Source organism: Convolutriloba macropyga, chromosome 13 (assembly GCF_964194025.1).
Source record: "Convolutriloba macropyga chromosome 13, txConMacr16.3, whole genome shotgun sequence".
NCBI lineage: Eukaryota > Metazoa > Xenacoelomorpha > Acoela > Convolutidae > Convolutriloba > Convolutriloba macropyga.
In genome coordinates this window covers 22,052,280-22,079,807 of record NC_134480.1, presented here as the reverse complement: position 1 = coordinate 22,079,807, position 27,528 = coordinate 22,052,280, and the positions used below count along the sequence as shown (strand labels likewise).

General features: G+C 36.6%; 1 protein-coding gene across 3 annotated transcripts in view; it reads left to right on the top strand.

The window, feature by feature from the left end:
• The window catches only part of LOC142351789 (putative ATP-dependent RNA helicase DDX46), a 513,331-nt gene that overhangs the window by 266,875 nt on the left and 218,928 nt on the right, over positions 1–27,528 (top strand). The gene's annotated exons all lie outside the window — the stretch shown is intronic.

Genomic DNA, 27,528 nt, shown 5'->3' with positions numbered 1-27,528 from the left:
TTATCTCCAAGTTTGACAGTATGCAGTTGCATAACGAATGATAATCAAATAAATTTATCTTTGGTCAGAGAAGATAAAGTAGAATCACGTGGGCAATCCATTCTGAGGAAACAACAGATTATTTGCAACTTATCGGAGATTGAGACACTGAAGAAATATCTTTCACTGCTTGAATACTTTCAAATGTACCATGTCTTTACAAGAGAAAATGAAAAGACTGAAACTAACCCCTTTACCTATGCACAAGTCGCCAACCCCAGTTCAAGTGAGCCTGGACGACGAAAGTCTCCCTGATGAAATCAAGCAGGTAGTCAGCAAAGGAAACGTGGAGTCAATTGTCTACTACGCAAAGGATTGTGGCATGCAATCGAACTACAAAGTGACTTACAAGAAAGAAGACAAAGACTCTAGATATACTACATATGAATTTTTTATGGTTGAGAGAGTTACTAACAAAATAATGAGCTAACACAAAAAAACTGATGTTTTAATTCATTTTTGATCAAAGCGTCTTTTAAAATGAGTGATAAAGAAGATCAGATAGATTCCCCTGCTGGAATAGGTTTGAATGATTTAGTTTTCAATGAAGAGAATCAAGAGAGACGCTCATGGAAATTTTGTAGCTCTAGACTACCACGATCAGAAGTAGTGTATTTTACTCAAATCGTAATAATACTGTTTCTTATTGGTGTGTCCTTGATCAAACTTGTGTTTTTCCATCTTGATTGTGAAGAGTCAACATTTTGGTTTTCATTGCTTTCATGCACAGTTGGCTACGCGCTTCCAAATCCGAAGCTATGAACAAGATAATTTCAACAAGCGATAGATTATTCATGGCTGTTTGTGGGCCATCATGCTGTGGTAAAACTGAGCTTATATTCCAAATGCTACTGAGAAACACTTTTTACCCAAAATTTAAATCTATTTACTACTTCTATCAACACGAGCAACCAAAGTTCAGCTCTATAGAGCGTAACTTGAACATTTTTTCACAAAGTTTTCTGGATTTGAGTTCATTTCACAGCTGGAAAACTGTCTGCTTGTTTTTGACGATTCTTGCGAGGAAATTTTCAATGACAAAGAGTTTTCTAAACTCGCAACTGCTGGACGTCATAGAAATATTAGCGTCATTTACGTTAAACATAACTTATTCCAACAGAGTAAATGGTCAAGAACAATTGATCTCAACACAACCCACATCATTTTGTTCAAATCACCTAGAGACATACAGCAGATCACCTATATTGGCAAACAGTTAAACAACACAAGTTTTTTAAAAGAAAGCTACGAGTTAGCAACAAAATTACCCTTTGGACACTTACTCATCGACTTGGATCCAAAAACTTCAGACTCCTTGCGTTATTGTTCAAATATTGTACAACCAGGTCCAACCATTTTTTATCTACCTTCCTCCAAAGCGGTCATAACTAATTTAACAGAGAGAGAAAGAGTTATGTATGCTAAAGCAAATGCTCGAGCTGTCTGATAGTAATTTCAGAAAGTTCCTCAAAGAAGCACCAAATAGTTTTATAAATTTTCTGTGCGAGTGTTTGCTCAATGTAATCAATGGCAATGTTCCAGTCAACAAACAGTTACTAAAAAATCAAGAGGACTCATTTCAGCAGTTATTATCAAAGGAAACAAGTCTGAAGAGAAAGCGATTTATTTTGACGAAAAAATCACAACTTATCAAGGCAATAGCCTTCTCGTGCTATCTTTACTTAAAAGTCAAATAATGCATACAGAAGAATTTGTTTTGATCCCCAAGAGGATGTTCATATCAAAAAATCAAATCAAGGAAGAAATTTTTGATAATCCAATATATCAACAAAAAGCCACTCAGTTATCGCTACTACAAAGATCTAATCCAAATTTTGAGCAGAGCAGTGGAAAAAAAGATGCTGACACAAGCACTGATAGACGTATCATAAGAACAAGGAGTACCGGTGATGGAACAAGTAATCCAGATGACGTAAAATCAGAATTATTTGTGAGTGATGACAGTGAAATCGAACCTGTAGTGAAAAAACGGAAGGATTCAGCGTTTGACTCAATAATGCTAGAACTAAAATTAATGGATGAAAATAAAACAAAAAGAGCTGCTATTATCCTGAAAAAAATTTTTGATTCCAATACTGTTTCTATTAGTGAAGAGAATAATGTTCTCCATATTGAAGATGAACCTCAAGGAGTGAAGGTGACAAATTTCTTGAACAATTTACAACCTACCAAAAAAATTGACGTGCAAAAGTATTCCAAAATATTGAGTGAACTTGATATAGCAGCTCACTTGGTTTACAATACACATGCAAAAAAAGTTCTCGATGAGTTTTACAGCGAAGAAGAGGAAGAACAACCGACTCGAAAACAAAAGAAACAGCAACAAAAACAACCAAGAGGAAGATCTGAGACAAAAGAAAAAAGTGCAAAGCCAAAAGTCGATGAGAGCAAAAAGAAGACAGACGAAGACACGAGTAGAAAAGACTGGGCTTTCTATAGATGATGTGAAGAAACTTGATAGCCTTCATTTAAAAGGACCTGCGTCATTTGGAAACGCAAAACGACTGCAAAATTTGAGTAAATTATCAATGAAAAAAGTAAAAATGTATCTGGAAACGAAACCATCCTTCACCAAATATCGTTCACGTCGCCTCAGATTTCCAAGGCTTAAAGTAATTGTTAACGACCTAAATGAGATCTGGTCCGTAGATCTAGCATTTGTTGATAAACTTGCAAAGTACAACAGTGGTGTAAAATACCTTCTTGTTGCAGTTGACTGTCTGTCAAGATATCTCAGAGTTGAACCACTAAAAACAGAATATGCTACAGAAACTGCAGAGGCTTTCAAAAAGATGATCAAACATAAGCAACCTAAAAAAGTTTGGGTCGATGATGGTACAGAGTTCCTCGGTGCTTTCAAAGCCCTCTGCAATAAACGCGGAATTCATTTGTACAGTACGTTCAGTGAGAAAAAGTCTGCTTTTGCTGAAAGAAATATACGTTCCCTCAAAAATATAATATACAGATGCTTAGAAGAAAAGTGGACCTATTCATATCTAGATAAACTGGATTCATTTGTTAAAACTATCAATTCTAGAGTTAATCGAACAATCAATCTTGCTCCAAACAAGGTCACGAAAAAAGACGTTCCGCGACTGGTATCGTTGATTGCGAATACAACATATTCTCAAAAACCAAAATTCTTTGTCGGTGATCTTGTACGAATAGTGAAAAAAGAGGAGACGTTTGGAAAAGGTTACAAACAGTCATTTACAGACGAGGATTTTTGAAATTTCGTCTATCCCAACATTGAACCCTCCAACGTATTCTCTTATCGATACCGATAAGGAAATTATTCAGGGAAACTTCTATCAACCCGAACTCCAATTAGTGCGAGAGTCGCCTGTGCAAAATGGCAAGTAACCGTTTTGAAGATGAATTTACGGTACATGTAATCTCCTCCGCTTCGATGGAGATCTTCGATCAAAACACATTGGCTTCATTCAGGAATTTTTTCAATGATGAAATACAACTGTCGGGAGACTGGAGAGTAGCTTTGAGTGAAATTATTTTTCCAACAAAAATAGAGCACATCACAAACGGAGTCCTAATTTCTTACAGTTTAAGTGGTTTAGAACAGCACCAACGGAATAGCTCTGGAGCTAATGTCATATCACGTCCATACAACGGTGAGCGATTAGCTTTCATGCCAGGAACTTTTGATACTGTGCCACAGTTGCTAGCTACCATTAAAAGAACTGTTGGTTTACCAAATTTTTCTTTCAGAGAAATTAAAAGTTCCGGTAAATTTGAAATTGTCTTTGGAAAATACGAGGGAATTACGTTTCCAAGCGATGAAATTCCTAGCATTATTGGTTTCAAGGGCACTCCTGATGGACGAGGAACACACATTGGTTATAAAATGGACACAATTGCAAATAAACTGATGAAAAAAGATGATACTAAGGCTTTTATGGGTGACTTTCCAGCTGATCTGTGCGCCGGGAAACATTTGATATTCATTTATACAAACATTATTGAGTATCAATACGTGGGCGATGCGAAAGCACCTTTATTACGAGTCATTGATTCAAAACAACGATTGAAAAACGGTAGCGTCAGCGAGCTTGAACCAACACACAGAATAGTTTTTTCGAATTTGGACTACAAAAAACTTCTTTCAAATACAATTCAGTCAATTTCTATAGAACTACGCACCGAAACAGGTCAATTAGTCCCTTTTTCAGGGAGCGGAAAAGTCATTTTGACGTTACAGTTTAAAAAATTTGGTGAGTAAAAGCAATGGATTCTTACTACACCAATCAAGCATCTGCATTGCCTTATTTTTCTGGGCACTATAGGCAAAGAGGTAGCGGCTTTGGAGCTTTAGCAAGTGGTATCGGAAGAATCGCTCTACCTATTGCCAGAAAATTTATTTTACCAGCAGCAAAACGAGTTGGAAAAGAACTTCTGTTACAGAGCGTACCAGAGTTAATGGACGTTGTCAGTAAAAAAAAATCTCCAAAACAAGCGCTGAAAAACACGATATCAAATACAGTCAAAAAGCAAACAGGAGGCTCATTGGCACTGCGAATGAGACAAAGACGAATGAATCGTAGACGATCTAAACGTTCAGGTTCAAAAGCGAGAAAAGGTAGCAAAAAAAGAAAGGTAGTCATTTCAAAATACAAACAGCCAAAGAGAAGTCGGTCGGATTTCTTTGCCAAAGTTAAAGATGATCGGTAATATGTTACCAACAGAGGCAACACATAGTTCCTTGGATTTATTCGAAAAACCAGCGCTTCTTGTAACTCTTGATGGGAGCTTTTGTCAAAAAGTAGGACCAGTTTACAGTCCTAATGGACCCATGCTTGAGTTTGAGGTTGCCGGAGACAGAAATAATTTTATTGATCTGCAAAAAATTTTCCTGGAAATCAAATGCAAGATAGTTCAGGCTTCTGAAGCTGATTTAAAATATGATGCTGGAGCTGCAGCAGATGTAACCAAAACAGACGCTCCTTACTTTTGTAATAATGTTTTACATTCACTCTTTTCTGACTGTACAGTATCTGCCAACGGACTAAACATTTCAAATGCAAATGGAAATTATGCTCACAAAAGTTTCATTGAAATCGAATTTTCCCACAACAAAGACGCAAAGGCTACTTGGTTGGCTTGCCAAGGTTATTCGTACGAGAATAATCCTGGAACGATAGCAACAGCTGAAGTTAACAGACGAAAAGCGTTGGTTAGACAATCTGCTGAATGTACTTTTTATGGAAAAGTGGCAGTAGATTTTTTTACATGTGATCGACATCTTTTGAGTGGAGTCACATTGCGAATTTCCTTTTGAAGATCTATAGATGATTTTGTTGTAATATCCGACGATGCTGGAAAATCATACAAAGTGAAAATTATAGAAGCTAATTTGTATGTGAGAAAAATGACATTGAACGACGACGTCGTTTCTGCCATTGAAAAAACTTTACTAACAAGCCCAGCGTCCTATCCTTACTTGGAAACTATAACAAAAACATTTCTGGCTTCTACTGGTTTGCAAAGTTGGAAACAGGAAGATGTTTTTAGCAGGGAGCCTATTCGACGTCTTGCCATTTGTCTTAACACAAATGAAGCTTTCTTAGGAAGCAAACAACTCAATCCATTTCACTTTCGTAAATTTAATCTGGAGCAGATATGTATTTATCGAAATAGACTCCCCGTTGCAGACAGCCCCATAAATACAGCTGACGTAAAACGCTTGTACTTCAACACAATGTCAGATTTAGCCTATATTGACAATGGACATGGAATAAGTTTGTCTGAATACCCTAACCATTTTATTATGGTGTTTGATCTCACCAGCACTCAGCAGGCGTCACATGATTTTATTCACCCTGAACTTACCAATTGTTCAATTTCAATTGAACTTAAGTTTTCAGCCGCGTTGCCCAGTAATATTGAAATTTTCATAATTGGGGAAAAATCAAGTACAATTTTTATCGACTCTGCACGAAGAGTTTCGAAAAATCATATTCTTACAAATTGATGGATGAAGATGAAATAAACAACCTCGTTCAAGGATGTAAACGTTTGAAGTACAAATTTCATGGTGTGTTTGCAGCTGACAATTTTCCGCTGCACTTATCTCAGAACAGTTTCATTATTGTGAATGTGTCAACTTCTCAATCAATTGGAACACATTGGATACTTTTTTGTCGAAGGAACGGAGATTATATTTTTGCGGATCCTTTGGGACAAAATCTAACTTCATATAAACATTTGCACAATAGACTTGTTTCCTCTGCTGGTAATATACAAACTGTATATGAATTGCTAAGAAACCAGCCAATTCAAAAACCAAACTCAATATTGTGTGGCTTATTTTGTATTTATATTGCTCATTATCTTTTTGGTGGAAAAGAAATTGTAAAAATGAGTGATGTTGAATTGATACGTTTTGCGCTTCATATGATGTTCTAACACTACTAACATGATTTGATGAAATAATTTTTTTTTTCAAAACTTTATTTTTTCTTCAAAAACTAAGCGTACACACAAAACATCATTGTCAATATCTAACTTTCCATAGCCACTCACAAAAATATCCATTATTTGACAAAAAGCACCAGAATGAGGACCATACAAAATGTTTTCAAATCTCTTTAGAGTTTCAGTTGTTATCCGGTCAGTTTGTAATTGTTGATTCAATGTTTTCTCAGCATTATCCAGAGATTTGTAACCAACTATTCCACTTGGGCGGTAATTTTTGCTCAAGGCACTGCTCAAATTTGGTAAGCGCTTCTGAATGCTGGTTGCTTCTCCTTTTGTCGGCGGCGCTGAACCATTGTATTCCACAGCTAGTTTGAGTTTTTCGAAAATCTCTCCAGTTGTCTCCACTGTGGCTCCGTTTGAAAAAAAAGTTTTGAAGGTTGTGTACAAGCAAGGAACTGCATAAAGCTTATTTCGTTTTAATATTTCCGTAGAAACGTCAGACACATCAAACAACACATGATAATGGTTAGAGGGTAACAATTCACAATAGCCGTTTTCAAAATGCATGCAAACAGCGTAATTCCGGGCAAACATTGAAGATGGTTTTTCTTCTGAAACGAAAAACCTAAAGTTTTTTGAAATTGTTTAAAGTAAGCAGGCGAGCGCTCGTACATAGCTTCCACCATTTTCTTTACAATTTACTCTTGATCAGATAATTCGTGTTCGTCGTCTTTTTGCTTTAACTTTGGTCGTTTTGCGGGGGTTGGTTTAGTTGTTGAATCAATGTCAATTGAGTTTTGAGCAGCCGCTCGAATTTTTGGAGTTTTCTTTGACAACTTTTCAAACTCTTCCAAAGTCAGGGTTATTCTTTGTTGAAATTCATAGTCATGTTCACCCTTTTTGAATAATTTTAGAAAGATATAAGTTCCTGTTCTTTCATATGTTTTGAGCGTGACTCGAATCAAGCGTTTTTCATTCTTAGAAACGTCAAAATGAGCGTCTCCAAACTCGGCGTCTTTTTCAGCTGTAAATGGCATTCTGATTTTGTTGAAATTTGTTCAACTGTTCTTCTTCAGGAAATAGTGTATAATGCCTCCCCTGGTGAAAGTAAAACTCAACAATTTTTACATGGTGCTAAAAATAGAATGGTTCAACTGATAAGAGTTTTGTAAAGGGCGAATATTAAGGAGAATAATTGTTTCATGGTACTGATTAGCGTTTTAGAACCACATGTGCTCTTTCACACACATTGTACGTAGAGCAGTCCGCTTAAGGTCATAAAACAGGGTCAGACGGATTACATGTATGTTCATTTCACCATTCAGCGCTAATGTTTAATGAAAGACACTTGTAACCTTAGGTTTTGAACAGTAAACCATGGAGCAAAACTCTTATTTAATAGCTCTAACTAAAATAATTTCATGTGTTTACTTTATTATCAGTCATAAAACCCATGCCAAGACCACCACGACTAAGACAAATAAAACTTCTGTAGTTTTATGTTTTTCCAGTTTACCTACTAAGTTAATCACATGAGTACAAACTTCCAACTGTTTAAGTTGTGAACCGAATTCTGGTAACCCACTCATTCACTTTTTTACTTGCGATTGAATAACAGCAAACCAACTGCTCCATTTATTTCTTGAATTCTTTGAATTGTTTGTTTCAATTTCTGATTTTCCCAAAAATACAAAATTCACCAAAACTGAAATATCTAGAAATGTCTTATTATATTCTGTGTGAAAGCGAAGGCTCCTGGGAACGGACAATTGCGTATCAAACTTTTTACGAAAACTTTATTGTCCTCATACAACAGAAGAAATTCAATGAGAAGGATGTTTGGAATACCCGACAACATTGCATGATTCCAAAAATCTTTCTAAACTTTCTATCTCAACTTCCTGATAAACCGTCATCAGATTCGATCGAAGGATCGTACATCACGTCAGGTGGTATTATTCCTCCCTCGAAACTGGAGGATCCTCTTGTGGCTTACGATATAGTTAATTTACCTGCTCCGGTCAAGAAAATTTTGTACAAATACGACTGTGATACAGTTCCAATCTTTGAGAACCAACTAGGTGTTACCCAAGCTTGCGATGATCTTGCTGACTTATGGGGACTACCTCGATCACCTGAGTCGCCCTCAGCACCAACACCAGCAGTTACTCCAGCGATTGATCCGAGTCCAGCTGTATCCCCAGCATCCAGCCCATCTCTCTTTGAAAATATGAAAAATTGCATTAGCAGCTCTCAAGAAAATTTCAGTGGTCTCTGGAGCAACCTGTCAGGTACTAACTTTGAAACTCCAATAAAAACTGAACACAACCAAGAAAATCAGGATACAGCCAGCACTATTGAAATTACACCGGTGAACACAGAGAACCCGGAGACCATCAATGCTCCAAAGAAAAGAAAATCATCGACCTGTGTGAGAGCTGTTTGAAAACTGACTAACAGAAAACTTTCTTAAAACTGGAACAATTTCAGTTAACACAGTTATCTCATACTCTTTGGCAAAAACATTCGAAAGTTATGTACAACACTGTATGCACTACTGGATTTTGTGGGTCAAAAAGTTTGATTGATTTTTATACAAAGTGAAAAGCAATAATTCCACATGTGAGCGGGTAATTGTTTTTAATATTGGAAGTATTTCATAAAGAATTTGTCAATATATTGAAACTAAAAGGTTCGGTAGTTTCCAAATCTAATGTGTGTTGTGTTGAAGTTTCCCAAAAATTGATTTACTTGATCTCAGATAAATTTAAATTTCTTGTTTTTGGTTTTATAACAACAGAGTTTTAACCAAATTTGGCTGAATGCAAGAAACCCTTAAATCTTCAAAACAGAAAACTTAAACGTACAGATTATGAAATAAAGTAGAATTGTTTATAACTAGAGTCAATCGGCTCACTGTGAGCTAGGTTCAAACAAACCATTTTAATATAAAAAATTTGAAGAAAGAAGAATGAACAACAATAAATTTTCATTATTTTGGAAAAAAATATCAAAAACCACAGAAAAATATGTAAGTTATTCCATTTTTGAAATACCAATTAATCCTCGCTTAAAGCCTTCTACTAAAAATTTGATTTCAATCAAATGACTCACTACAGACCAACTAATATTATAATAATTTTTGGGGAAATTTTAGTATTTTCGAACATTTTTTTCTGAAAAAAGTCAATTTTTTGCATATTTATGGTAAAATCTCAAAAACTTGATTAACGATTTTGGAAATTTTCTCTGAGCGCTCATGACATTGTGTTGGAAGTCGATTGGAAGCAATTATTTGTTCCTAAGAAAAAATTTTTTCATAACAGATCATCAGCTGATTGTAGATTTTTAATGAAAAAATCAATTTTTTTTGGCAAATTTTTGGTAAAATCTCAAAAACTTGATTAACGATTTTGGAAATTTTCTCTGAGCGCTCATGACATTGTGTTGGAAGTCGATTGGAAGCAATTAATTGTTCCTAAGAAAAAATTTTTTCATAACAGACCATCAGCATATTGTAGATTTTTTATGAAAAAAATCAATTTTTTGGCAAATTTTTGGTAAAAACTCAAAACCTTGATTAACGATTTTGGAAATTTTCTCTGAGCGCTCATGACATTGTGTTGGAAGTCGATTGGAAGCAATTATTTGTTCCTAAGAAAAAATTTTTTCATAACAGATCATCAGCTGAAAATTGTTTTAACTTTTTTCGTTGTATACAATTCATTGAAGAAAAACCAACTCATTTGGAAACTTTGTTGACAATTTCGGTTTCCCCCCTAATAAGATACGGTTCATAATTTGTTCTTGATCACACCTTCTTTAATACTTGGGCAAATTTTGATAATCTTGTCAAGTAGCGCAGAGTTTTATTCAATATTTGGAATATAAAACATTACCAAATCTGGGAAATAAACAAATTGTTCATTGCAAAGTGGGCGTTGGAGAGGTCAGGCACAATTTCAATTGTATACTTGATCAATAGGAGTGTTCAAAATGTTGGGGAATTATACATAGGTTGAATATTCAATAAAACATACAGAAATTCAACTTTGGTTAAATGCTTAGGGAAACTAAACTATAAAATTGCTCAAGTTTATCATGTTTTGCGCCAACCCATACTTATAACTGAACCAGATAAGATATATAAGAATCTGATTTCAATGTTTGATACCGAAATGCAATAAAACGAAATTCACTGGTACAATTTTGAGCTAATGTATTAGTAATTTCACTATTATTGACCTTTCAACGGAAGGTAATGTTTGACATTTGATCTGTTTAGGCGTTACTGGGAGCAGCGTGTAAATTTGTATTTCTCTAACTTTCACTTTGCTCAGTTGACTGTCTCTAAACGTGTGTGCGAACACTTTCTCAAAATACTTATCAAATTCTTGCAAAATAAAACTCAAACTACGAGTCTTGAATACATTGGATCTTTGACAATTTCTATTGCTTCTGAAACAACCTTTCTCTAAACATTTTCTTTATCAAATTCAAACCAACTTTTATAAAACAATTTTCTATCATTATTTCAACTTTTATAAAGCAGTTTCTAGTTTAATTACCATTTACAATCTTGATCAATTAGCTTTAAAAAACGACATAATCCCAAAATACAATCAGTTCTGTCAGAATGCCTCTGCAATGCACAAACTGTCCGGCTCAGTTGTCTGATAGACGAGCACTGAACAAGCATTTGCTAAGGAAGCATGACATTCATCCAAACGTGCCCACGTTCAGCTGTTTCAGTTGTTCAGAACAAGTGAAAAGTTTGCCCTCCCTACGCAAACATTCACAGGTTTCTCATCACCAACCTATTCTGAAAGTGTGTTACGCATGTCGTATGGGCTTTCAGTCAAAGTTTGACTTTGCCCGTCACATAAACAACGAACACGGTCTTCCAGTCTACGAAATGGATCCAGTTGAATCGAGCCCCGCAACGCCAGTTGTCAGCTCAATCAAGGGGGGCATCAACTACTATGAACTTCATCCTACCAGTAACGATCTAGACATCACGGAATATTTGTTCAGAAAACGAAACGAGATTGAAGAAATCATCAGAAAACACACCAATCAGTACCCTCAAAAAATGCAACTGATGGTTGAGATGACCCTTCAAAAACCTGGAGAAGGAGAACCAGAAAAAGTCAGCGTCTACTTCAACACGAATACAATAACGGTATACTACACAGGTATAACTGATACCGTTTTTGAGGAACTAGTGGACAACATAGTTTCGAAGCTGGTTTCTTTTTCAAGCTATGGAAGCGGATGGCAGCTGCAGACAATTGACAAAATCACGGTCAAACTGGTGCGTTATATTCCAGTGAGGGGGAGCAGCTTCATACCTTTTCCGGATAACCATCCATTGAGGAGAGACTCCAATCTCCTGAACATACACAACGCAAATGATGACAAGTGCTTTCTGTACTGTTTCACTGCTGGGTATCATCTTGTCTACTTGAAAGAGAAGTTGGAACCGCCTAGACCCTGCTTCAGACCCAGGACAAATATTTTGACATATAGCAGCGAGAACCCTTCAGCAAAGCAACCGATTGGTGAATTTGATATGCCGATGAGCCTGTTGGACATTTCGAAAATCGAGGATTTAAACGAAGTTCAGGTCAACGTTTTCAGGTAACCCCACTTCTTTGCAAAAGTTATCCAAAAATCCACACAAAAAAATTTCTTAAAAAAAGAACCAGCTAATGAAATTAATTGATGTAAAAAAAATAAAACCGTGTTCACTAACTAAAGCTCTCCAAAAAAAAATTGTTTTTAGGTATGAGTCAAAACAACTGCTGCCTTTGAGACTCTCCGCTGGAAAAAATTTTCCGTTCGTTCTTGACTTACTTCTACACAGCAATGGAGAAACTTACCATTATGTTTTGATAGTAAACTTACACAAACTCATCTCAAAAATTAGTGGAAAAGAATATCGTGAAAGAAGTTATCTGTGTCGAAACTGTTTCCACATTTGTTCCTCCATTGAATACTTCAACACACATCAGCAAAAATGTCTCGAACAAGATTCGCTACAAATAACTATGCCTAGTTTAACGAAAAACAAAGTGACATTCAAAAATTTTGCTGCGAGGTGGTTTTCACCCTTTGTGATTTACTTGGACCTTGAATCATTGATAGTTCCAGTAGCAACAGTGAAAAATCATCAAAATGTCTCCAGTACTCATGCTTTAGAGAAACATCTACCATGCAGTTATTGCTTAATGGTCATAGAGCGAGGAAACCCTGAACCCATACACTTTGACATCTATACAGGTCCTGACTGCATGGAGAGATTTTTGTCCAAGATCGAGAAGCTAGCAAAATTCTTTTATCATCAGAAGAGGAAGTATCCCATCTTCATTGGGAAACCACCTTCAAAAACATTTCATACATGTTGTTGGATTTGCGATGTTCCCTTTGAAACTGACGATGAAAAAGTTCTGGATCATTGCCACTTTCGGGGACAATTTCTAGGTTATGCTCACAATGAGTGTAACTTGAAGCGCAGAACACTTCGATTATACGCCAGTTATTGCTCATAATATGATGAACTATGATCTTCATCACATTGTTAAAACCCTGCACTCCGCAACAGCAAATGTAAAGATTGAAGTGATACCCACGAACGATGAAAAGTTCATTGCTTTGAACTATGGTGTATACATTGAGACTAGAAGGCGAAAACGAGATGAGGTTGCTATCTATGAGTACTTACGATTCATTGACAGTTTCAAATTCATGCCCAGCAGCCTGAGTAAATTAGTACAGACTCTGCCACATGACAAATTCACAATATTGGATAACTTTTATCGTGGATATAGTCATGAACAACGTGAGCTGCTAAAACACAAAGGAAACTTTCCCTTCTCTTATGTAGATAGTTTTGACAAACTAAACGACCTCGAACTTCCTGGTATACGACACTGGAAAAACAGCCTGAAGGATAACAGCATCGACATAACGTATGCGGAACTTGATCAGCTGAAAAAAGTTTTCAGAGAATTCAATTGTGAGAACCTAAAGCAATTTCTAGAGCTGTACCTCACTGGAGACGTTCTGCAACTGGCATGTTGGTTTGAGGAGTTGAGGTCTGTGTGCTATAAAACATACTCGCTTGACTGCGCGCAATTTTACACCGCCTCAAATCTCTCAGGCAGCGCATGTCTTAAAGTGTGCCAACCACAACTTGAGCTTTTGACTGACCGCGAGCTCCTTGATATGACTGAAAGAATGATCCGTGGAGGGGTGGCATCATTATTCAGCTCAAGGCTAGAAAGGGCTAACAGTCCTTCACTGCCCAACTATGATCAGTCAAAAGAACTGGCATCGATCATTTATATCGATGCAAATAATCTTTATGGCGGGGTTATGTTCAACTATCCACTACCTGAGAAAGCGTTCGAGTTGGTAACCGAAATAACTCTTGAGGAAATTCTCCAAACCGACGATGATGGAGAGATTGGGTTTGTTGTTGAAGTGGACCTGGAATATCCGGATGCGATTCATGAGAAGCATTCGGATTTCCCAATCATTTCTGACAAACAACCAATTGACCCGTTGGAGCTCAGTGAGTACCAGACCCAAATGAAAAACGCACTGAAGGTTTCAGCAACAAAAAAAACAAATAAACTCAGACAAACATTTCATCCTAAGTCTCATTACGTTACCCATTTCAGAAACCTGAAATTCTTTGTTGAACAAGTAATTATAGTAACAAAGATTCATAAAGCTATCAACAATCAAAGTGGTTATCAAGTTATGTTGAATTAAATACCCAAAGGCGACAAGAAGCAACATCAAAACTTGACCAGGATTTCTTCAAGCTAATGACGAATTCGACATTTGGTAAACTTTGAAAGTTTAAGGAATCGAGTTACTGTAACTTTTGTCCGCACTGAAGACGAACTTTTAAAAGTTACATCTGAAGGTGTCATTAGCACTATAAAAGTTATTGACGAAAATCTGTCGCTCATTACCAAAAAGAAACAGAACATAATGTGGAACAAGCCAACCATAGTGGGCGCATGTATTTTGGAACTGTCCAAACTTTTCATGATGGACTTCCATTATAATGTGATGAAAAAAGAAACATCATGCCATCTTTTATACTCTGACACGGACAGTTTTATCTACAAAGTACAAACGGGTAACTTTTACGATGATCTATCAAAAAACCCAAACCTAATTGCACACTTTGATCTCTCTAATCTCCCAAAAAACCACCCCCTATATGATCAGTCTAATGAAAAAGTGGTGCTAAAGTTTAAAGATGAATTAGCTGGAGCACCAATTGAAGAGTTCTGCGCACTCAAACCAAAACTTTATTCTTTAATTGCTGGCGGTTTCGAAAAAATGTCTGCTAAGGGCACCAAGAAATTTGCCCAGTCAAAACTCCACCATGAGCTGTTCAAAAAAACCCTCGAAACCGGTGAACTTGTCAGACTCGAAAATGTAAAGATTGCTTCGACAAAACATCAACTAGAAACTGTATGTGTGAACAAAATTGCCTTGAGTGCGTACGACGATAAGAGATACATAAATGCTGACCGGAAAACAACATTGCCTTTTGGACATTTCTCTCTTCGAGATGAGTACATTTCAAAGAAAATATGTGATGAGCCCGATTGGGGAATCGAATCAGAAGAGGATATTAACGTCTTCAATTTACCCGAGGGTGGGGAAGCGTCTGGATGGGGAACCCCTGATCCCGGTTTCAATCAGCGCACTTATTCAAAAGAGGAACTTGAAGACGTTGTTGACTTAACTAACCTCTCTGAAATGAGCGATGAGTCTGACCATGAGACTCCCCATAACCCCTTTATTTTGACAGAAGCTGAAGAAAGCGAGAGAGCTGACACCAGTCCCTCTACCAGCGATGATTACACGCCTTTGTCAGTAATCAAACAGAGAAAAAAGAAAATCAAAAGAAGAGAGGAGAGCAAAAAAAATTTACCCAGCACTAGTCGACCACAAATAATTGAGGTCAAAGTAATAGAGACTCCCCAGTTATTTCTACTAAACGCCAACGTATTGTTATTTATGATTCTGACTCAGTTTAAATAATACTGCTGCTTTGTATAGTTTAATTAGTACATCTTTAAAAGAAAGGAAAGTTAAAAATATGCAAAGTAAAGTGTTAAGAAACTGTTTTCTTCAATTCAAAAGTTAAAACAAGGAAACGTACTTTAGAATCTCTGTCCCGTTTTCCTCCTGAAGAGGCTTCGCACCTTGTCACCAAAGCACTTGTTTTTTAAATGGTGCTCTTCCAATTCAAGTTTATAATAAAAGACCTCCTTACAAAAGGGACAAGTTTGATCGGGAACTTTACCAGTTGCAAGAGAACGATAGTCGTATAAAGGGTTGGGCTGGAGGTATGACTTGTGTTTTAAATGGGCTTTCAGTTCTGGGAGGAAAAAAACAGATTTGCAACATAAAGTACAAAATTTTATGTATATATCAGGGTGATGATGGGAAAAATGGGCGTTTTTTTCTTGATTTTTGTCAAAATAAATGTCACAAATTTTGCAAATATGCATTTCACTGAAGCATTGAGCAAATTGTATAGATTGAGCTCGTAGCGCTTTAAGTAGAGACTTTAAAATGGAGATTGAATATTTATAACTTCCAAACTTCAAGTTTCAAACCCTCATTTCTTTACTGTAGGCAAATAGGAATAGTTGCAGACATTCCATAACAAAATATTCCATACCACACTGACTCAGACAAGTTAATTCGGTTCCCAAATAGCCCCCTTGAAGTCTTCCATTCACCGACACAATTTGTCTTTAATCGTAATTTGAACATTTTCCCTCACTGCCGCAATATAATTTCAAAGCCCCTAAAAACATTGATTTGATTTTGTTTAACCATTAAATTAAATTTCCACAAATTTAATTCCCTTTGATTCCGTTCCTTGTAAATTCCACACCGTAAACAAATCTTTGACAAGTCCAAACATTTCCCCGCTCACCAAACTAAATAAAATCCCAATTTAAACTTTTACCCTCAATCGCGCACAAAACATGAATTCAAAACCACCAAAACCCAATTCCCAAGTTTCAATTTACATGAACCTTCAAAATGAAATGGAAATAGCTGAAAAGTATAGTAATTTGCCTTACACTCTGAAAAAATTACAAGATTTCACTTTTTCAGAGATAAAATTTCTTGTAGGGGGGGGGGGGTCCGGACCCCCCCCCCCCCCCCCCTACAAGCACTAGGCAACTTACTGTACTACTTTCATGCAATCATTAAAATCGCAGTTTGATTAACTCGGAGTTTGATAAATCTACGATGATGAGATGAAAACAACCGTGTGGTAATATTTATTAGCATTTTACTGGAACACGAACTCAAAAATTTGCAAAAGTAATCAAGTCGGTTGGATAAATTAAATTCACATCTATTGTATTACATTCTAACAAGATGATAGTTTACATTTATACAATAAATAGCAGTTGTATTTACACGAAATTTTACAGGAGCTGATAAACTTCATCTTTCGCGCATCATGAGCTTGATTGATTGTTCTTAATTGAACTGAAAGTGATTCATTTGAGAACGTACGGGGCAGAGAGAAAAGAAAAAGCCCAGTAGAAGGGATTAATGGAAAACTAGATAACTTAATTTTTTTCATCATCACTAATGCTTAGCTGTTTTTTAAACTGAATGGATAAAACACTATTGGAAACGCTTGTTGAAACTCTATTTGAAACTTTGAATTTAAATTTTAAGACCTATTTTAAGACCCTTTTTTAATTTCTAAGACCTGACATTTTTTAGCAAATCTGTAATGTCTCGCCGGTGAAGCGCTCGGACTAAAAGCGGCATAATGTACATGCATCAGTTTTATCAGAACTCTGACACATAGCCGGCAGATTGCCGTAAAATAGCCGCAATAGCTTTGTAGATCTGCAGTCTCAAAAAGATAGTAAAAAAACACCAAATTCTTTTCATTATATGCTGAGCTGTTAGATTTTGATTAAGAATCCGTAAAACGTATTGCTACTTCTATTAGCTGCTCTTAAATAACCTTCAATTAGAGTGATATACACTCACTTGACCTTATCTCTTTGAATTAAAGTAAAGAAAAGCCAATTTAAGAATGAGGAAGTCATTTTTGGGAGTGTTATGTCACGTGTGACCAAAAACTTAATCACGCAAATGAACAAAAAACTCTCTCCGCTAATAGTGAAAAATGACGTCACGCACACAATGCAGTTGAAATTGCAAACAAATGAACAAAAAGTAGATTTGAATTGATTGTGACGTCGCATGGTCGTAACAAAAATCTTGACGACGAAAAACAAAACCAAGAGAAGGTCAATAAGACTAACGTATACAAATAGTTTATTTTTTGGTAGTAATTAATCAAGTTGTTTTAACTAGATGTATTGTCCCTTTTGCATGCTCAGTTTTTCTAAGTTGTTTCAGGATTTCCAAGCGGATGAAACAATCGGAGCTGGGTCGACAATCTTCAAGTTTTTTCTCTCTCTCGGCGCAACTTAAAGATATAAAAGTAAGTAGTTTTAATACATTCAAATTAACAACTCAACTGTAACTCAACAATCTGTTTTTGTGATGATGAGGCTTGTTTACTTAATAAACATTTAAACAATTCCAATGATAAACCAATAAGCTATCAACAAATAATGATAATAATTGTTTCAATTTCTCGGGAAATTCCATTCATATACTTGACTCTCCCCTTCTTTTGGGAAAACTTTCCGGACTCTTTTTGTTTTCGTCCATCATTCTGTCAGGTAGTTGAAGTAGAAAATTGATTTGAGATCTGTTACTTGATTTGAAATCTGCCACATAGTTCCAATCCAATTGAGTGACGTCGAAATATAGTCCATATGAATATCGAAAAGATGATGATCCGGAATATTTTGGGTCTTATAAAACGCGTTGGATAAAGCATTAGTATTTTACAATACATCTGCACCGATGTCAGCAGTTGATATATGATGCATGGAAGGGGAAGTGGCAAGCGATTGCCTTGATTTTGTCATTGATGGATTGAGGGCATTGGGATCGATGTTATCAGCATTCAGGTTGAGATTTGATGCTCGACTGGATCGAATTGATTGGATTTGTTCAGATAAAATATGAAACTTCCGTTTCCATTTAGGATTGATGTCGTCTTTGAATTGGTCTTTCACGCAAATAACTGGTTTGACACCAATTTTGGTGTTATCATCATGCTTTAGGAATGAAGGAACAAGCTGTCGGATTATGCGAAATCTGTGATATAGCCAAAGGAAGAGGGCATGAAGTATCAAGCTTAAGATAAAGACAATGACAGTCAGGCTGAGTGATAGTTAAATAGGAACATAGGAACTGAATTCTTTCATCAGAGATGGTTTGAACATAGTCATTTCATGGGCTATAGGTTTAGCAATATTAGAGAGATGTTCTGATTTTGTGACCACAGGGTTCAATAACATTTTTTCTCTGACTTTTCTCAATAGATTGACACCGGCGGTTGTTCTCGTTTCAAAGTACGGCAAGCTGTCAATTGGTGGTAGTTCGCTTAGTAGAAATTCTAATGGATCAGCTAGTTTCACTTGGACTCTTTTTGCTGGTATTCGGTCGCAGCTTGAGAGATCGGCTCGGATTTTTATCATATGACCTAAAAGTTGGTAACCGCATTCGATGGTCATAATGCAAATCTTGCATCCTGGGACAATTTGGCTTTGTGATGGAACGACTGTATCTATAGAAGTTTTTCGAAGACTATAGTCTTCTGTTGCTGAAGTTATCAGCCATATACCATACCTTAAGTTTCGTGCTTGAACTTGGTTTGGTAGAAAGATCACTTCAGTCTCACATTCTCGGATAGCTTCAATTGTTGTCTTGAAGAACAACGTGGCAAGACAAGATCCATGGCTTGGCTGCGTAGCTACTGCTTGATGGCAAATTCGGTATCTTGACGATCCCAGACATTGCTCAAACTGGTCCGCAGATAGTGGTATCGACTCCATCTGATCCTCAGATATCGCAAGATATGGTGCCTCGATGCTCCATTTAATTGCCATCTGAGGTTCAGGTTGTGGCATTGGAACTGTTTCTGCACTGTATACTGAAAAAACGGTCTGACGCGATGCTAAAGGTATAGCCAAGGTCACAATAAGTCCTTCTTCAACCGTGATCACGTCCCGGAGCAACTTTGCGTCATAATATGAATCAAGTCGCTGGTAGGTATTGCCAAAGAAAGTCTATCAGCAGCTTTGTATTGTTCACGTCCTACATGATCCAAGATTGCCATCAGTGATTCTCTTGGGACTAGCGACATCGGTAGGTGTTTCTGTAGAAGAGTCGGGATAGAATTCAGCAAATTGAGTCTGTAGCTGTAGAGTGCTGCTCTATAGCTTTTGACATCTGAATAGGGTAGGGTAAGAAGAGCTGCCGCGCTATCGAAATTAAAATTGATTTGCTGGTTCGAGTAGAGCATTTGGTCACAGTCTCGTAATATGTGAATATTATATTCCAGAATGTCAAATTGTTCCTCGACGACTGCCCAATTTTTATTTTGGGTTTCGCTCATTTGTCTCTGTATTTCTCTAATTTCTGCAAGCTCGTTGCTGACCATGAAAAATTTGTCGTTGGTTTCTTCTTTAATTTGGGTAACATATTGAGTAATTGCTTCTGTATACATTGTCAGCTGTTCAATATTATGTGCGTTCGCTTTGGCTTGATCTTGACAGCTTCCAAAAATTCCTGTCACTCCACATCCTCCTGCATTTCCCATCATTATTCCGCTGCCGAATAATCCAATTCCGGCCATAGCGAGAGCACCAACATGCGCTCCTCTTCTGATCCTGTTGCCTTTTTCGCTTTCGGTATGTAGAAAGGTTGCTGTCTCGTTTCGCATTTTTTCTACCTCTGCTCGTGATTTCTCTACTTCAATTTCCAGCTGGTTCATGATCCAATTGATATTATAGTGAGATGAGTTAGTATTGAAGTGAGATGTAAAATCGAGTGGACAATTTGATGACTCGAGATTCCATTTTTGGTTCAGATTGTTAAGGAGTTTTTCGATATCAGCTTTCATTGAGAAACTGAATGATGGAAAAGGTATAAGAAACTGTACCGGAACAAATTTTTCAGCGAGCAAAATTTTTGTCTCTTCGTTGAAAATAATTCCTTTTTCTAAGATATCGTCGTATTTCTGTTCTCCGTAAAAAGTTATAAGGACCAGTGGGGAAGAGAATAGGGTTAGGAATAAAATAAGCCTCATCATCGCTTCGGTTGCTCTAAAATTAACAGTAGTATGTTGTCTGTGTTTTCAGATTTAATATTTAGCCTTGTCTTTTGTGAGTACTCAGATAAAATTAATGTTGGGTTCATATAATTGGCAAACATAATGTTTTCAGTTCAAAATGTTGAAACTTGTTATCTTTGTTTCTCTGTGTGCCGTGGTTTTGTGCTGCGAGAGTTTCTCGTGGCGCGGCCATGAGCTGTTTTGTTGCCGAAATGGCACATATTCAAATCAAAGATCAACGTGTGTGGTCTTCGTCAAGGCCATCTGTGTGTCCTGCTGTTCCGTCAGAGGACGGGTTTGACTGGCCTGCATTGATATTGATACTTGTCAGTATCTGCTGCTGTGTAAAACAGCTGCAATTCTGTACTGCTTACATTGTATACAAGTTGAGTAAATAGAACTTAGTGTGAAACTTGAACTGAAACTTAACTTGTAGGTTTTAGAAAGGTTACTTGTTGTTTTAGAACAACAGCTTTTTTTTGTGACTTTCTTTAATTGAACTCTTACTGTTTGTTTTGTTTTTTTTTGTTTAACTGATGGACGCTCAATCAAAAATGGTGAAAACGGATTTTTTTTCAGATCAAAACATGAAAAGATCGCTTCGTAACGGTAATGTTTCTGGGAGAGATGATTTATTAAATATTTGTGCTGTTGCTGAGGAGTATGTTAGTTATGTCACAGAGTTGGAAGCAGAAACTGATATAGAACGGACTACTCCAAGCATTCTGAAAGGTGTGAAGTCTGTGCGGTACACTAATAAAAATGACAAAGTAAGTTTCACTCACTCAAATCATCATCATCCAAATACTCATTTAAAAATTCCTTCTAAAATTTCGGTCTCTGTTTAGCATTGTGTGGATCAGTTGCTTCAAATAAGAAACTTGAAAAACCGATTCAATATCACGGAAACAAGAGTGACTAACTGTGGAGCAAACGTTTATTTGGGTGTTTTTCCAAAAGACGAATTAGAGAGGACTGATTTTGTCGAGTTTGATTCACCAAAGAATTCGGCGGTGCCTGATCTCTCAAAGGGATATCTGTTAACTGTAGATAAACCAAATTTTACTCGCTGGCACAGCGACTATTTGGAGGCAATCGAATGCCTCATAACTCTCTATGGTTCGGGGGAGAAACATTGGTTTTTCTTTCCTCCTTCAAAAATGTGTGGTGTACTAGAAAGATGCTACACTCGAAAAAATGACTTTATTGGTTGTCTACAAAAATATGGCGATAAGATACTCTATTGTAGACAGTGTGTTGGGGATACAGTTTATTTGACCTACGGATGGCTTCATTGTGTTATAACGGTAAATATACATAGCGTGTGTGCCTCTCTTCTATCTGTTGGATTCAAGATTCCGAAGAAGAGAAGAGAGGATGTTTGGAAAGTAATGACATCTGCTATTACTGTTGAAGGTAGCAGAGAAGATAAAAAAAGAAGGTACCGGTAAGTTGCTTAAACCAATAAATTACTAATTTTTTTTTTTTTTTTTTTTTAGTGAAATGTCGCCGTTATTAGGTTCGAGTAAAAGCTCTATAGAAAGCTATTGGCGAACTGAATTGATTGGCAATACTATTTTTCTTCTGTTGTAATAGTATAAGAGCGGTCCCAATTTACATGTCTATACCAAATCTTAAAACATGGGGTGAACACAAACTTTTGTGTATCTCAACAACTAATAAATGTCAGGTTAGCAAAAATTGATATGGGACTCAGCTGGGCCTAACATTTCACACGGCGGGTCGTTTTTTGAACTAAATTTCATAATCTCTGAGCGGTCCCCATTTTTTTGTTTATTGCCTATCTTAATACATGGTGGATTTTAAAAAATTTTCATAACTTTTTTTCTAATCACTTTCAGGTTAGCAAACTTTGTCCAAAGAGATGGCATCGCATTTCGAAGCATATGCGGTGTTTTTTTGTACAGATTTTTTTTTAAAACAAAAAAGCATATTTCGATATTACTATTGGAGAAAACACTGGAAAAAGTTCTTTGAATTATTGGCCAAGGTAAGCAGGTTGGTGATGACCAATCAAACTTTGAGAATGATAGCTTTTGAACAAAATTTTTAAGCACAATTGACTTCAGAGTTTCAAGACTATTCCTCAAGACAATTAAGTTCGGAGCTTTTGATGAGTTTTCATGCACTAGATTGTACATAAACAGATTCCTGTGTGCATCAAATATGGCAACCACTGCTCCCTCGCTTAAGTTTCCAATGTCAATTATTTTTCCGGACTCAGTTAGTTTTGATTTTGAGGAGATTGTTTTCACTACCGAATATGATGATTTCTCAATATCTGATTGGCTAAAGTAAATTCTCAATTTCGGTTTTTCAATTGCGTTTATTTGACTTCTCTTGTTATTGGTGTTGTCTGCTGCTGAGCACTTTGCTGCTTTACTTTTTGTTTTATCAGTTTTCTTTGATGTTTGAAGTCCTTGTGCTCGCTGCTCTTCACTTCTTTTTAAATCCAATTTTGTTGCTCGTGAAAGTCCTGCTTGTGGGTGGATTATTGCTTGCTCCATGTTTTTCCTGTATGATTCAACAATTTTCTGCTTCTTGACTTCTGGTTTTGTTGTATAGGCGGATATTGGAACTAAAACTTTGCCATCAATAGTTGTTAGAAACTGTCGTTCTTTTGCTTTCACGTTTGTTCTCGGTTTTGGAATTTGTGTACCTGGACTGAACCGAACTGTTTTCTGTGACTGCTGCCTGTTTGCAGAAACGGGTGAGCTTGTATTCATACTGCTTCTGCCTTGAACTTCTGTTTGATTGGATAAATCTGCGTTTTCCGGTGTATTTTCCTGTTTGTTGTCCGGCTGCTCATTTTGTGGTAAATCCACAATTAACTGTTCTTGGTGTGCTTGCTCTTCTATTACACCGTCATCTAGGATCGGAAACTCGTTGAAAGGGAACTCTGGTTCCTCCATTCGTTCCTGTATTACGTGTGGTAGAACTACGTCCGGTCTTTCGGGCACTGGTTGGGCTGCAAATGGTGGTGCAGCTCTCATCAACGGGTATCTGTAAGAGATATTCACTGCATCTTTATTCGTCGGTTGTGTTTTGTCGGCGGTTGCTTCATCAGCAAACGTATGACTAAGCACTTTGGGAATTTCGCTGTCGAATAATTCTGGTTCCTGTCTGTACTTGCTAAGAAAAGGATCTGGCGTGAAATTATTTGGGTGCAAATTTTCTAAATCTACTGGCGGCTCCAATGGCTCATACTTTCGCAGTCTAATTCTGTGAACACATTGTGTATAGTTCGTACCAACTTTCCTTACTAAATAATTTGAGTTAGTGAGGACTTTTTCTACTTTATACAGTGGAAGCCAAACCTGCATTGATTTGAATCCAAAACTTGTTTGGTGAGTTAGTTTAGGGTTCAACAAAAGACAAAAATTCTGAGTTTCGAGTGGGTCTGCATTTGCTTTTGCGTCATAGTATTTTCTATACTTATGATAAGCTTCAATGATTTTCTCTTTGTTCTCTGCAAATTTTACCTGCATTGCATCTTGTAGTTCTGTTACGAAATCTGATTTTGGATCAAATTTCTGACTACTTTTTCTATTAAAACGTATATCAAGTGGCTTAATAGGTTCTCGACCGTGAAATATTGATGTTGGTGTGCATCCTATGGATGAATAGTAGCTAGTGTTATGAATGTAAGTTGCAAGAGGTACGTAAAGATGCCAGTTTGACCATTGCTCATTGGTGTTAAGTTTGAGAATTCTTTTTAATGCTGAGTGAGATCTTTCAACAACTCCTACAGTTTGTGAATGTTTAAGAGTGGCGTGCTTTAGTTTTATTTCGAGTAATGTGCATAGTTCATGCATTAGGTCTGAGACAAAATTTGAGCCTAAATCTGAAAGGATTGTGTGAGGTATGTAACTTTGTGAGAAAATTGCCGCTAATTCAGTAGCAACTTTTTGTGCGTTTACACTTGTTAATGGTTATGCAAATAAGTACTTTGAAAACACATCTATGCCGGTTAATACGTATTTAAAGACAGGTGATTTGAATGGCCCTACAAGGTCAATTTGCATCATGTCTCCTGGAAAAGACTGAAGTGTTGAAATGGGTTGTAAAAGTGGTTTGAGTGAACTGTTTAAAATTGATTTTGTTTGAAGGCATGTTAGGCAGTTTTTTATAACAGATAATAAATATTCCGTGAAGTTCGGAAAATAGAAACGTTTTCGAAACTCTTCAGCTGTTTTGATAATTCCTACATGTCCTGCTAATCTAGAGTTATGGAGTCTGTAAACTACTTCCTTCCATAAATGTTTGGGTAAGCAGTATTGGTAGTACTGTACTCTGCCTGTGTGATCAAAGAATTGTCTATAGAGTACGCTATCTCTCAGCACTAGCCTGCGAAACTGTTTTCCGTATTTTTTCAACTCATTTGAGGCATAAGTTAAGTCTTCTACATTATCCTCCTTTTTCCATTTTACAACTATTTTAAGAACTTCATCTTTTTCCTGTTCTGTCTTGAGATCTAAAGGCTCATTTCGCTCTACAAGATCACTCAGGTAATCATTCGGATCACGCATCAAAACTGCATTTATTTGTTTTCTGGCTAAGAGTTTAATGTAGCCTTGAACTTCATCAACATCCTGTGTTACTTTAGTTTGATGTTTTATTTGTTCTAGAAGATCATCACTAATGCCTTTTTCTCTCAGCTGATGAATCAAAATGTCATTTTTGTTTGTTGTTTGTTGATCAAACATTCTATGAATGCTGTCAATTGAACTTAGTGATGCATCCGGTGTTTTTGCAATAGTTTGAACTTCTATCTCACGCACTGGAATTCTATCTGTTAGTTTTAGCTCAATAGTTGTTGACAGATCATTTTGAACTCGTGATAGAAAATCAGCAGCATAGTTTGCTCTACCTGGTATGTGAGCAATTACTAAATTGTACGAGAGCAATCGGTCAAGGCAATTCCATAGGGACGGAGGAATTGTCTTGGCTTGAAAAAATTGTGTCAGGCTTTTATTATCTGTTACTACAATAACAGGTTTTTCAGTTCCCCAAATGAAGTGGGAAAAGTGATCTAGAGCAAAATACAAGCCTAAGAACTCTTTGTAATACGTTGAAAACTTCAGTTGCGACAAACTGAATAATCGTGAGCCAAAAGCAACTGGAGCGTAAGTTTTTCTATCTTTTTTGTTAGGTGTTTTGACGTAATCTTCTATCATGAGGACAAATCCTGTACCATAATAACTTGCATCGCATAAAAGAACGTACTGTAGACCTGGTTTTGCCAATCGGAGCGTCAAATTCGTTGCTTTGATCAGGTCACTTTTTAAAATTTTTAAGTTTTCTTCGTGCTTTTCAGTTATTACATGGTGAACATTTTTCTTCAGCAACTCATAGAACGGCATCAATTTTTGAGCAAGGTTTGGAATGAAATCTCTCCAGAATTGCAAAAAACCAACCAATCTTTTCACCTGTTTCACGGTTTGGGGCATCTTGAAGTTCTTCAGAAATTTTTCAATTTTCGAGTTCTCAGTTGAAACTCCTGCTGGGGTTATATATTTTCCCAAAAACTTTATATTTTGTGTTCCAATTTCGCATTTGTTGGGGGACAATTTTAGTCCAGATTTTCTAATGCATTCAAAAATTTTTCTCAAATTGGGAATGAGTTCATCAAAATTTTTCACTGCACTACCAATATCATCCATATATTGTGTACAAATATTTGCTGCTAGGCAGGGATCTAAGTAATGTCTTATAAATGAGCTAAAACCTGTGACTGCTTTACTTAGTCCTTGAGCAAGGCATTTATAGGCGTAAGTTCGTGATGCAAAATTAAATGCCAAAAGTTGTATTGACTTTTCATCCGCCATTTGTACACAATGATAGGCTTGAGAGCAATCGAATTTGTTAATCAATGTTTTACCAGCAAAATGGTTAGAGGCATCGCTCATGTTTGATATTGGAAAATTACTATTCATGTAGTCGTTTCTGAGTAGGTGGTTTATGCGCCTAAGGTCAATCAAAATTCTTAGTTTGCCTGATTCTTTGCGTTGTGCAAACACTGGACTACTGTATTTGGAATGTGGGAGTGTTGTGATCAAGTTATAATAGTGCATCAAGGCTAATTCAACAAGAAGCTCATCTCTCAGATGTATGGGAGTTATTGGACTTTGTACGTAAACAGGAAGTTCGTGTTCTGGTGTGAGCTTGACCTTTAGCTCAGTATTAAAACCAACATCGAAACGATGTTTGGCAAAGATGTCAGAAAATTCCAAAAGCAGTTCTTCTACTTGTTTACGCTCGTTAGGTTCAAGGACAGAATTTTCCCAATTAAATTTTTCTAAAAATTTCTGTGTTTGACTCGGATCAATTTTGGGATCAACTTTTTCTAATGATTTGAAATGTGAAATTTGCTCATAGATTTCGCGCTCTAGCGGTGATAAATTTTCCGGGTCTGAACATGTATCTGGGGTAGGAAACCATAGTTTATCATACTCTGGTTTGGGGCGAGTTTTTGAGCCTCCAATAATTTCGGTCTGCACCAGCTGATTAATTTCGGCTTCAAGATTTTCGTGGTTTCTCATTTTTGCGAGAGCAATGAGCTGTGGATCGATATTTATGAGTTTTTCAGCTTGTGCAGTGCTTAGAATTTCAAAATTTGCTATTATTGTGTTATAAGGAATTGTAATTGGATGATCAGTTAGGTTAATAGCTGAAATGAAAATCTTTCCATTTTCATCACTTGTACTTAAAGATGAGGTTAGGGCGATATCAGTACTGTC